Here is a 13389-nt window from a genome sequence, read left to right on the forward strand (position 1 = left end):
GACAGTAACCCAAGTTTTCTGAAAGATCTAAACAAAAGAACTATCTCAGTTCCATACAGTGACAAGGATGGAGAAAAAGAAAAATATCATGTATTACTACTTTAAATGAAAGGGCCACTAAAAAATGCTTAGCTTCTAGAAGTTCCTTTGGAAGAACGGAAATATTGTAATTCAGTAAGAAAATAGTGTTTCATAATGAAGCAGGTCATATAAGTTTAGATGACTGTAAGCCTGATTAAATTCTAACCTTGCAGCCAGATCTTTTGGTAGTTTTTTTTGAAATTTGAAGGAAATTATTCAAGGAATTTATGAAGAGATCTAACTCAAAAATAGCTTTTCTACTACAGGCTTGGTATTTATCTTTTTAAAATTTTAGTGAAGATCAACAGTAAGAGAGGGATGTCAGGAAGTAAACACCTAATGAGACATTCCAGAAGTCTTCTAGTTGGAATGGAAAACATTTATTAAAAAAAGGGAAGAAACTGAAAAAGACTGGTGATTTGCACATGAGATTAGGAATAACCACAATATATCAGGAATATAATTTCCCCTTTGTTTTACAAAGCACAAAATACAAACTTATTTTAAAAAATGTTAGACAGTGGTAAAAATAAATAAATCCCAGATGATTCAAATTATGTTCATTATCCCATGAACAATAATCACTAAAAACTACACTTTTATGTACGTGTTCTGCTTTGCTTGGAACAACTTCTCTCTCTGCTCAGTTTATGAAGGGAGTTTATTGTTTTAGGACTTTTTAAGGGCTTATCTTTCAGAGACTGTTATGGGTAAAAAGGTATTCATACGCTCATGTATTTTTCTCATTTTTATTAATATGATCATGTTCTTCTGTTTTGATCTGTTTCATCCTTATGATGAGCTGGAAGTATTGTTAGAAATGTTTGATTTCAGAGCAGCTGAAATTAATAATGAGCATATAGAAGCTGCAATTTTGTAGAGATTTCTGGGAAAATGAAGCTTTTCTGGATATTAATAGAAGGGAAGTGTTTTAGCACTTCACAGTAGCTGGTAATTACCTTTTCAAGAGCTGTGATTTTCTCTCAGTTTGAATCCTAGCTTTTCTTTGGCATAAGGCCTCTTGGCCATCACAGTAGTTCCTATTCTCATACAGAAATGTTTAATTGACTTAAATTTGGAGAAGCATTTGGAATAATTTTCTACAAATTGCACAAACATCTGGACTGATTTTAATAGGTGGAGCTGGCTCATGAACTTGGTTGTCTTTCTACCCTTACATGTTGTGGCCTGCTGGCCAATATAGGCTCTTGGAAATGGCAGTTTTTGGCACATTGATGTCCATTGAAGGAAAGTTTTAAATCAATGGGAGAAGGGAGTGAAGATCGTGCTCTTCATTTAATCTGATTTTTTGCTCTTATCCTCTCTTTAACAGTGAAGTGAAATTTATTCATATGTATATTAAGTTTCAAAATTTTTCGGCTAGGGGAGTGTAACAGTAGACTGGATGACCTCCAGATCCTTTTAAGCTTTTGGTTTTCTTCCACTTGATGATATTACAAATAAATAAAATAAGTGTCATAGTCTTTAAAAGTGATTGGGTAGCCAGTGTGAAGAGGATACTTTTACCCTTTTAAAGATCTCAGTAGCTGCAGAAGTCCACACACCTGGAACTCCACACATCTCTTAAACCCAAACTACATTTAAAATTTTTTGAGATCAGTGTTTCATAATTATTCTTTCAAGCTGACCAGTAAATCATGTTGTCTTAACCTTTGGAAAGAGCTTATATCATCAATCCTATCTATTCTGGAACAGAAAAAAGGCAAAAAATAATGTCAAAATACAATAAAAAAATAACTAGAAATTGGCAACTTATCAGTTCAGACAGATATGAAGTGATACGTTAACATGTGAGCTGGCACATTAATATGGTGACTGTAAATCAACTTCTCCCAAACTCTTAAGTCCTGTGATTAACATAATATTCACATAAAAGCAGTACATTTTTCCTCTAGAAAGAGAAAAACTCTAATTTTTTTGCCAGAAAGTGTTTTTTGATTTTTTAAAAAAGATGGCAGAAAATTGTTATGCCTTTTATAATTTGGTAACAAAAGTCTTTCCCTGTTAGATGCTAATGAGAGCAACAATTTGCTGGAAATTGGTATACTTTATGGAAACAATAGTATAATTTTATCATTAATGGATAAAATGCTTTTAATATCTCATCTAAAACAGCCATAGACAAATTTTATATCTCTGTTTTGGGAAAATGAGAAGTTGATTTGCATTTTTTAGCAACTGCAGTCTCTAGTAGCACAAATTCCTTCCAAGCTTTTGCATGGCAAATGCTGAACTGCTACCTATTTCTTACTTCTACAAAAATAAGTGTGTTTTCATTGCTTATCACATTATCCTAGTGCTGAATAGAATGTATGCTGACAAATTTGTTTCCTAGTTTTTGAGTTATTGACACTTTTCCCCTTGATTAATCAAAATAAACATAGTTCAGCTTCAACTTATCAATAAAACTGTTATTAAGAGCATTCTAACTCAAATAACATTGTAAGCTTACTCAGGATTCAAGTATTTCACCCTTTTCAATTCTGTTTGCTAGTTTAGAAATGTATTTGTCTCTGAGGCTGGTCAATTTGGGATTTCTTTGAGGTGTTTTTTGGCTACAGTTCTCATGTCTCTTGGGTCACTACAGATGGAAAGTTATGGAAATAGTTTTTAGGCAAGGTGTGTTTCTAATGAAATCTGTAGTGATATTTGAAACATGAATATCTGCTTCGTTAACTGGTCAAGGACTGTGGTGTGTAAAGGGAATAACCAGGAAAATGATAAATATACAGACACAGTTGTCCAACAAACAGATGATAAAAGAAAAAAAAACAAAACAAGGACTGATGTTTTTCAGCTACTAAACATTAAATAAACTATTCAGATACTGGTGTTTTGTAAGGTTGAATTTGGCAAGATGAATCTTACATTCATGTCAAAGATCAGCAGTGAAAACAATTTATCCGAGCAACTTAACAGGAAAAGTCTAGAGAGTACAGATGTGTAAATGGTGGTACAAGGAGGTGCTGTTTGTCTGTGTGGGTGCAGGTCCATCATTTAGTGTGCTGTTGAGTGACCACTGGCACAGGCTGACCAGGGACTTGGCAGAGCTTCCCTCCTTGCAGATATTCTGGATATATCCAGGTATGGTCCTGGACAACTGGCTGCAGGTGGCCCTGCTAGAGCTGGGGATTGGGACCCAATGACCTTCAGTATTCTCTTCCAAACTCAGCCATTCATTGATAATTCACTGTGTTGAAGCTGCAATTGCCAATAACTTTAGTAAACAGCATTCTCTGTAGCTTGAGAACACACAGAGTCTGAAGCGTGGATGTGTGAGTAGTGACCAGCAAATGCCATGTTTGATCTTAACCAAACTGTGTACCGCCTCCAACTTCAGTTATCCAGGCACATTTCAAGTGTCTTGCTTATTTGTCATTCTTAGGAGAAGAAATTAGATTTTTACTTAAATGTATGTTATGTTATTATGCATAAAGGTAAACTGAAAGGAACATGCCTTTTCTTTTTCCTTCATTTCACTTCTGGGGATAATTTGGTTCCTTCAGAGATGAGGTTTATGCTGACAGTTACTAGAGGGTTTACTTTTGACTCCTAACATGTTGCTTTCATTTTAGTTTACATGGCCTCTTGAATTCAGCCTAATTAAAAAGGAGACATTAATCTGCATAAAAATAAGTATTAGAATTTCAATATCAATACATAAAATATTTTCTTCCTAGTTTCAGTTGTTTTCTTTTTTTAAAGAAACCAATGAATTTGGTGTCTTTTTTAGTTTATAATGTGTTATGTGATATTTCTAGATGCTTTAAGGAGCATTATTTTATATCAGTATTAAGAATGTATAGAAAAAAAGATTTTTTTACTAATTTTTAATTATTTTTTCCACATGTCAAATGAATAGCCAGTGTTTTCAAGACCTTTTCTTAAAGCTGTAATGTTCAAGTAGATAATGAACAAAAGTTGCTCTTTAATCACTCACATATTAAAAAGCCATTTGTATGTGATTTTCTTCATCTTTGAATATCAATATATGAAAATTAAATATAAAAGCTCTTCTGAAGATTAAAAAAATCAGGTAGCTCATATCCTTATACAACCCCACCTATACTTTGACAATGTTCAATTTAAGAAATTTTAAAAAAATGTAATTCCATGTGTTTTGCTGTATTAATATACTGCTTATGCAAATTTTCTGATGAATACTACCGTTGTAAGTTTATAAGCATATATGTTTTTATTCTCTATTTAAATATGTATCTGGTAATCTTAGCAGGAAAACTCATACAAGGTTGGTTCTTCACACCAGGTGAATGCTCAAAGCACTCTTAAAGCTTGTTGCTAGACTGCTGACAATGAAATCATAAACACTGTAACAGCAATTGTTTTTTGCAGTCTGCAGATCTAGTCTAGTTACAGACTGGAATAAACTACTCAAGAACAAGGAATATCTCAGTGTCTGCCCATCTGAGAGCAACCATCATGTGTCCTGCTCTCCTGCAGGATGAAAACAAGGCAGGCAATGGCTATGTTAAGATGAGGGAAAGCCAGAGGCGAAATAATGCATCTTGTTAAGAGCTAGGATGTTATCTTCACCTGAGTGCTGTGTTGGCATGGTTACCCAGCTCCTAGGTTAGAGCTGATCGTGCTTGGAGGGCTCAAGGACTTGACAGAAGGGTTATCTACAAATCTCTCTATTGGATGTGTGCCGTACGTTCAACAGTCTGTGAGGCATAGGGGTTTGAGATCTTGACAATACTCAACAGAGAGCTGCTGGAGATACAGTTTGTTTTTCTTAATCTCAGTCCTAAACAGTCCTGGTTGTGTATTTTATTGAAATAGTTAATCTGTGGCTTGCTGGAACTTGTGTTATATCTCCTGGTTTATTGGAAATGAAAAAAAAAAAAAAGGGGGGGGGGGAATGCTATAAAAAGAGACTTGGGGAAAAAACAAATTAGGAATCCAGGTACCATGATCAGAATTTTCCTAAATTTTGAATTATGTTTTAACAAGAGTTTAAAAACAAAAACCTACTAATTTCCCTGTTGTTGATCTGTATCAATCAGTTATCCTGGCTCCTACTGTTGCCAGCTGTCAACAGCATGTATTATTTTCTATTTGGATGGCAGTGGTCTCCTAGCTTGCTTGATTTTTCTAAACTGTGTGATTTAGGAGAGTACATCCTATTTTACCCTAGTAACCTGAAAACATGTAGGTGCAGATCAATTCAGAAATCACGTACAAGTTCTCAGGGACTCGTGCACAAGCTCTGAGTTTATGGCTTGGATCTCTTTCACAGAACCTTTAACTTTCATGGAATATTCTGAGTTGGAAGAAACCCACAAGGATCATGGTAGAAGCCAATTCAGAAAGAAGTTTTCCTACTTTTTCAGGGAGATTTTGCTTTCTATCTGTACCTTTTAATATGACTTAGCATGGTGCATTTGTCTGCAACAGACAATTAGACATCTGTAGCATGACTGGACAACGAATCCAGCTGATCTGGAATGGTGTTGAATCCACTGTGACTCCACAGGGCACGTAGGTACTTGGTCAGCAAGATCCATGGATGCACTGGGCTATACTCACGTAGTAACAAATTTTGCTCAGTAATACAGTGTATCTTGATTGTGTCATTTCCAGAAGTAAGTATAGAAAATTAAACCTGTATTCAGGATGGGGTTAGTTCTGCTCCAAGATTTAGGTGGAGAATTTGAGGGTTGATAAAGCTGCTAAAGAAAATTTTGCACCTTATCCTTATTGAAAGGAGAGATGAAAAGTATTTTTTATTTTTCTTCAGTACTGTAAAGATTTTGGTCAGAAGTCCTGAATTGTCTTTAACTCAAATTAAAATATCAGTGGCTTTACTGAGCTCATTCTAGAAAGCATCTTTGTCAAACCACCTGCAATGTTCTGTAAGGGCAGACAGATACTGATTTGCACATGGAGTGATTCCTCTGAGATGCATGGTAGCTATGGAGTGCTGTATGTTGCTATGGTCTCTCTTATTTGCTTTAATTAAAACATGGCTCTGGCTGAGCAAATCTTTTAAAATATGTTCTGTTCTCTTGCATTCCTTTCTTGTGATGGATTGGTTATGGGATTCTTTTTCTTTCAACTGATAGTTTCTGAGAAGTCATTGACATGGATGGCAGTAAGCCAGGCAGTGGTTTCTTTCTTGTTTCTTTTCTGTCTCTTTTTTCAATAGGTCCCAAATCAAATGCTGTCTTTAAGGTAGGCGAAGACATGCCTGTTTTCACTGGCTATATTTGCAGCTATTATAAGGAAAGCACGTGACACTGACCCTCCACCTTCCTTTGTATGTATTTTTCAGAAATTTGCAATTGCTTCTTGCTAAGATTCCTCATGTAGGAAAGCATATGTTATCTTCCTGACATTTAAGGACTTGCTCAACCATTTATTTCTTTAAACATTTCTTTAACTCTTTTCAGTGAACTTAGTGGGAAAATCAGAAATCAATACTCTCATTTTATTTAAACCTTTTTCAAGTTCTTATCCTAACTAATGAAGTTGGCAAGTTTCACTTAGTAGGGCTAACACAGGTAGTTGAGGTCATTGTACAGGAAATACTGGATAAGTTAATGGTGTTCATGTAAAAATTGTAGAATCATAGAATGGTTGGGGTTGAAAGATCACCTAGTCTCAACCAAAAGATAAAAATGAAAATCCAGTAATTGATCCCATAATGGAGATTACTTTTTTGATATGATAGATTTTTTTTTTTGTGCAAATGCTGGTGAAATGCAAATTAAATTTTTACCTTAATTTTCTTGTAGTATATACTTGTAATATAGTCTTATTGTAACTTAAATTATAGAAATTTACTGCAAATATGCTCAGATCAGAACACATAGAAGTAAAATGAAGTATCTTTTGCCAAAGCATATTTAGAATTCTACTTTCCTTTTCTCTTTCAGTTTATAATTGTTTTATTCAGTTTTTAAAAGGACAGACTATACATAATTGCAATATATTTCTCCCTAAGCTCCAGATAAAAATTGTTTTCCAAGTTCATTTTAAGTGTAGAATGAGGCTGTTGAGTCTCAGTTCTGCAAAAGCTTACATGTACTTAAGTTTTTGAACTGATCATATTAAAATGCCTGAATGAGTAAAGTTACTCCGTAGGCATTCCTAAAGAGGTGATACTGTAATCTGCAATCTCATTAGGCTATGTGGAAAATTATAGAACGGTGGAATAACAGCCTTGTAATTATGATCTATAATTATTATGAAATTACATGAAGCTGTACTATTCTACCTCAGCTGCTCCCCTATAACCTGAGGTATTTATAGGAGAGCAGAAGGCCTCTCCCACTGGTAGTCACTAATATTCCTACAAAAGCAGTTCATAGGGCAAAAGAGAAATTATTCCTACTTATTACCGAATAGATTAGAAGGTGTAATTGTCTTCCAAGTGTATCAGTGAACAATAAAATGAAATAATTAGGGTCAAAGAATGGCCTGCTTCTGAGCAGCCATAATTTACAATATGTTGCCATTCAGAGTTCTGAGGATGAATTATTATGATAATTTTGTCACTGTATACAGTACTTGCTCTTTCCATCTATTCTGGATGATAAAACAAGAAACAGATACCGAATAGGTGAATTTGGTGTAATTAAAATTCTTTTGTCTTTGCACATCATCATTGGTTCTTCATGGTGTAGAATGACAGTCATGTCTACTCACAGTGTTATGCATCACAGCTCTTCACAGAGCACAAAGCTTTTCATTCAGTGAATTAACTTTTTTTTCTAAATGCCAACTTTTGATGAGCAACCCCGGCTGGCAATTGCTATCTGTTCAAACTCTCACATCAGTCAAGTCCTAAGCAGTTATTTTAATCAAAAGTAGAATATATTGCCCAAATGAGCCAAAGCTATTTCTAGAAGTAAAAGTAGCAACACTAAGCACTTAGTGTACAATAAATTACCTTATATAACTTGATGGATAATGATTATAGACTTGGAGCAGTATGTTAACAGCAGCTTCTAGCACTGTGGATATTTCCTACAGTGCACCTGTAATAAATACAGCAGTGTGAGAATCCTAAGAATTAAGATTCATGAAATATCCATTCAGTTCCCCTCACAGTTTTACATTTGGTTTTGTTTTAAGATTAATTCCTTTACCATTAGTTTTCCAATTCTCTTTTTCTCCTGTCAGAATCAGCTGCATTTTGCAGCATCAGAAAGATTTTGGTGCACTTGAATGCCCACCAGGCTGAGATACGTGCCAACTTACCGTCCTTTGTGAGCTCTGATAGCTGATAGTGATGGGATGCAGACCTGCACAAGTCACAGTAATGGGTTTTGACAGGTTCTGTGAATTGTTAGTTTTTCTTAAGTTTCATTCTTGTCACTATTGCCTACGGCACTGTGAGCAGAATGACAAAAAGGGCAGTGCAGCTCCATTAATGAGCTACCTGTGCTGTTCATGCAGGAGAACAATCAGCCTTCTCTTATTCCCCCAGGACATTAAATTAAGTTTGGCAATGCATGCATAACTGCTGCTGAGGCCTGATCCACAGGCTTAGTCTGTGGTCTCCTTAATTGCATCTATACCTGTAAGCTTATGAAATAACCCGCTTGCATCTGCTGCAGACAGAGCCAGATCAATTTGGAAGCATACAGGTACAAAACCAATGTTTAGTGTACCTAAATGCATTTTGTAGAACATGAATACGCAAACCAACACCAAGCTATGCAGGGCAGTTGATATGCTGCAGGGAAGGGATGACACCCACAGGGAATGTTACAGGATGGAGAAGTGGGTTTGTGAAAAACTCAAAGTTCAATAAGGCTGACCACAAGGTCCTGCACCTGCATCAATCTCCCACAGAAGTGCAGACTGAGTGATGAATGGATTGAGAGCAGCCCTGTGGAGAATGGCTTGGGGAACACCAGTGGTTGAAAAGCTGGAAATGAGCTGGCAATATGTGCCAACAACCCAGAGAGCCAACTGCATCCTGGTACATCAAGATAAACGTGACCAGCAGGTTGAGGGAGGTGCTTTTGGCCCTCTACTTATGTGAGACCCCAGCTGGAGATCTGTGTCCAGCTTTTGGCCCACAAGTACAAGAAAGACATGGACCTGTTTGAGTGGATCCAGAGAAAGACCAAAAAATTGATCATAGTGCTGCAACTCCTCTCCTATGGACAAAGGCCAAGAGAGCTGGATTTTGTTTAGCTTGAGGAAGAGATCTTACTGCATACATTCTGTCATTAAAGTGGGTTTACTAGAGAGATGGAGCAAGAATTTACCAGGTCCTGTAATGACAGGACAAGGGCACCAGTTGTATACTAAATAATATTTATATAAAAAAAAATATAAATAATAACATTGCATCAGGCCCTCAGCTTTCATGTAACAAATATTTTTTTTCTGTGAGCACATGGAGGTAGTACACCCCAGGAAGAGTAGTGGCATCTGTGGTTTTTTCTGCCAGGCCTCCATACAGGAGGTTGCAGAGCTGCTAGAAGTAACCACATAAAAGTCAGTGTAAGTCCACATACAGTCTGCCCGAATTCCCTGATCCGATACCTGGTTTAACAAGCCATGACTAGCTATAACTCATTAGCTGTAAGTTACAAATCTTAGTTAACATAATTAGACTGATTCAGAAATGAGCTTTGAATCTTGTGTTGTGGTGCATTCTGTGAACTGTTTGTTGACTTGTTTATGGCTGTATTGATCTCAGTTTCTATATGGGCTTTTTGGTGTTGGTTTATTTTCCCCTTATGTTTCATAAGAAACTAATGGATAAATCTAGACATTGAAATTGTGAACTTTTCACCCCTACTGTGTTTTGTAAAGAAACACAGAAAGAAATTAAGCCAATCTCTGGCTGTATGGGTCAAACTAGGTAATTCCCCCATATTTGCTCATTGTAGTGCACAATTGGAAGACCAGGTAGCAGCACCACCAGCAATGTGCTACATTCAGAGATATTCAACTTTATCTTGAATTAGCTGTGTGTGTGTGTGTACCCCAAGACAGCACTGGAAATCCTACCTCTTCTGTTCTGCTCTTGATCATTGTCAGTCATGAGAGCTTCTCTGACCTGTAGTGAGTGAAGGTAATGGGGTATCTCAGACAAACAGCACAAGTAGTCATCCCCTCAGTCCTGCTGGAAATGCATTGCTTCATTTTGTACGTGGCATCTGTGTAGCTTCCTGGTAGAACAAAAGGGGAAGAGAGTATTCACCACGCTGTTTTGTGAAGGAATAGTCTCATCTGATCAGTTTAGGTGCTGGCTCCTAGACACATTCTGTTTTCTTTTAATATAGATGGAAATAAGTTTATATGAAATGGTTTTGATTGTTTAGAAGTGATAGAAAGGAAAAGAAAAAGATATTTATAAAAATTATATGAAAAGGATGTTCTCTTAAGAGACTTATGGGAAGCTGTTAGACCTGTGTGGTGGGGAAATAATAAAGTTGCAGTCAGTTTTGGTTTGAGGTTTTCTGCATATTTTCCCTGCCTCTGGCAAGAGGCAGGTAGAGCTTCTGTCTGAGAAATTGGTTTACAGTAAATGTGATAGTACAGTTCTGCAAATTTTACAGAAATAGGAATGCAAGGGATATCAAGAGATGTTATGGTCACTTATGCCACATATAAATAAGATTTCTGAACATAATACACCTTCACCTCTGGAAGATGCCTGTTTTTGTGAGACTAAACTGTTGAGTTGGGCAGTCTTAGAGTTATCTAACAACCTGCATCTTGTGTACTGCCCAATAAATATTATATTAGCTCAGTAAGCAGGTTGTCATAGTGACTGAGTGATAGGCATTGTCACAGTTGCCATGTGTGACTTGCTGAATCACAGACTTCATAGAATCATTAAGGTTGGAAAAGACCTTCAAGATCGTTGTGTCCAACCTTCTAAAGTGATAATACACAGAGCTCACTTAGCTTTGTAAAGGTGCCAATGTAAGTGTTGCAAATATGATAGGTCATCCATTATTGGTGTTTTCTGTTTATTTAAAATTATGTACCAAGGAACCTCAAATACTTAGTTAATAGACCTGCCACAATTACAGTTGTAGTGCCTGTTTTAACAGGGAAACCGTAGGAGATGCATAGCTATTTTTGCCAATTTCATCATTCTTTGACCTCTTTCAAGCATGTAGCATTGCACATTTTCATGCTATGGAAATTGACAAAGAGGCTCTGTGTAGTGGACAATCTGCTTACAACCCTGCTGCCCCTGTAAAAAGCTTTTTCTTTGCTTTGTTTACATTGGTACTCTAGCACCTGGCGATGGTGAATTAAAAATAAGATCGATGAAATAAACAGTGTGTGTAAATAAAGGCTAGTAAACTCATTTGATTGACTTTTGAATCACAGGAGTGAAAATTCATAGACTTTGTTGCCTGAATTTAACCTTATTTTGTTATGTTTACTTATTTTTAGCCCAGCTACACTGATTATATATTGGCAGAAGCATTCACTGACTGTTGTGAAGAGTGTAAAACCATCTTGTACCTAGGATTTACAATCTGACTTTATACTCAGATAAGCAGAGAGGAAATAGTAGTGTCTTGTGTAACTTGCATGCTGAAGAGTTCTGGAAGCTTGTGTTATTAATCAGCCTTTTCCTTGTCCTGGCTTTCAATGAAGAATATTTTTATCTGCACACACAGAGAATGACTCATTGAAGCCACAATTCTAGAAAGTACTATTTGTAGTTTAAAAAACTTTTCTTGCTCACAGAATTGTAAAGTGCTTTAGTTTTAATTTGCACTTATATTTTCACACCAGTGAAAGACCTACAAGTACTCTGTTGAAGACTCAAGCATATAGATCCATCTTTGCTGATTGTGGTAAAATCCTGGGATTGCCTAGTATGGGAATATTTAATGATAATTGCCATCCTTTCCCTTTATTTATATGTATATTGAAAAGTCACTGCATCTCATTTTCTTCTGTGGAAATTAGTAGAAGAGCAATATTGACTTATTTTACATGGCATTTAGAACTGTTAGATCATGCTTCCTTAAAAATGTTCTAACTTCATAAAAAACTCAAAAAAAAACCACTCAAAAACTTAAGTTACTTCTGTATATTTTATTTTCCTAAAATATCTTTGAATAATTACTTAATAGAATTTTCTCAAAAATTACTGGTGCTCAGGAGAAAATTGCTTCTGTAAATCAGAGTGAACTCTAACATTTATGAATAATGTGAGAATCTGTTTCCCTCTCTATTCTCACAACTTTATTTGAGAAATTAGATATATCTGCAGCCTCCCAGTTTGATGTGATTGTTAGAGTTTAAATGCCTTACATCTGATTATTAGTTTTTATTTTCAGATTTTCAGTCATTGGATAACAGCTTAAGTTCCGTTGGCAATTAGGATCATAGATTCTAAATTGCTTATTCTAACTTGTATGCTTTCGTTAAAGAAATGTAGAAAAAAAATCTAGTCAGAACCCATTCACTTAAAAATATATTTAGAGATTCTGCAGTCCTGTGTGGAAGATCCCCTTTCAGCTTTCCAATATCCTAATTTTAAAGGTGACCTTCACAGAGGTTTAACCAGGGATTTAGTGGAAGAAAAACATGTACTTGCAAGGAAGCCAGAAAACTGACTGAAAAGTGCAGCATGGCCCATCATCTGTAAGAAATATCCTGCTCTGATTGTTGGAATTGTGCTCTGAGCACTTCTGCTGGAGTCTGATGAGACTTGACACATTTAATTCTGTTAGGAGCCTGGAATTTTAGTCTTTATTTTTGGGTTATTTTTGATAAAATATTTTTGGTGTTCAAGGAAATATTTATGAAACCTAGTAAATAATTTGAAAAATTATGCTTATATGAACTGCTACAGAAAGCTATACATTTAAACCAGCTAAAAGTCAGGACCTTAAAAAGATCCAACTTATTTATTGTTTGCTTGATTATTTTCCTGAATTTCATATGTCAAGTGAAACATAAGTACTGCACCATAAGAAATAAACTGATAAAAAGCTACCACAACAGATTTAATACAGCAGAAAAGTAACAGGAAAAAAAAAAAAAGGTGTTACCTATTCTGTGGAAAAGTATCAACCAATAAATGCAGAGGTAATAAGGGCAGCAATCTAATTATACATTTTACAGAATGCGAGCTTTAGTTCTAAATATGAGCTGCAAGCATTTAACTGTTTCAACTTCTAAATGACAGAAAACAATGAAAATTAAATTTGAGGCATGTTTTGTGGACTGCCTTGTGTCTCATGTCATATAATAAACTTTAAATGGACTAAAAGCGTCAAAAGCATAAAATGTCAGTTGAACCTAGGACTCAGAAGTTTAACTCCT

The 13389-nt window shown here is 35.7% G+C and overlaps 1 long non-coding RNA gene across 1 annotated transcript in view; it reads left to right on the forward strand.

The window, feature by feature from the left end:
- Nucleotides 1-5605: 5605 nt before the first annotated feature.
- The window catches only part of LOC135299411 (uncharacterized), a 30725-nt gene continuing 22941 nt past the window's right edge, over nucleotides 5606-13389 (forward strand). Inside the window, exon 1 of the long non-coding RNA XR_010361392.1 lies at nucleotides 5606-5705. This is a non-coding gene — a long non-coding RNA (uncharacterized LOC135299411). The remainder of the gene's footprint in view (nucleotides 5706-13389) is intronic.

The sequence above is a fragment of the Passer domesticus genome, chromosome 4 (genome assembly GCF_036417665.1).
Source record: "Passer domesticus isolate bPasDom1 chromosome 4, bPasDom1.hap1, whole genome shotgun sequence".
In the NCBI taxonomy this organism is placed as follows: domain Eukaryota; kingdom Metazoa; phylum Chordata; class Aves; order Passeriformes; family Passeridae; genus Passer; species Passer domesticus.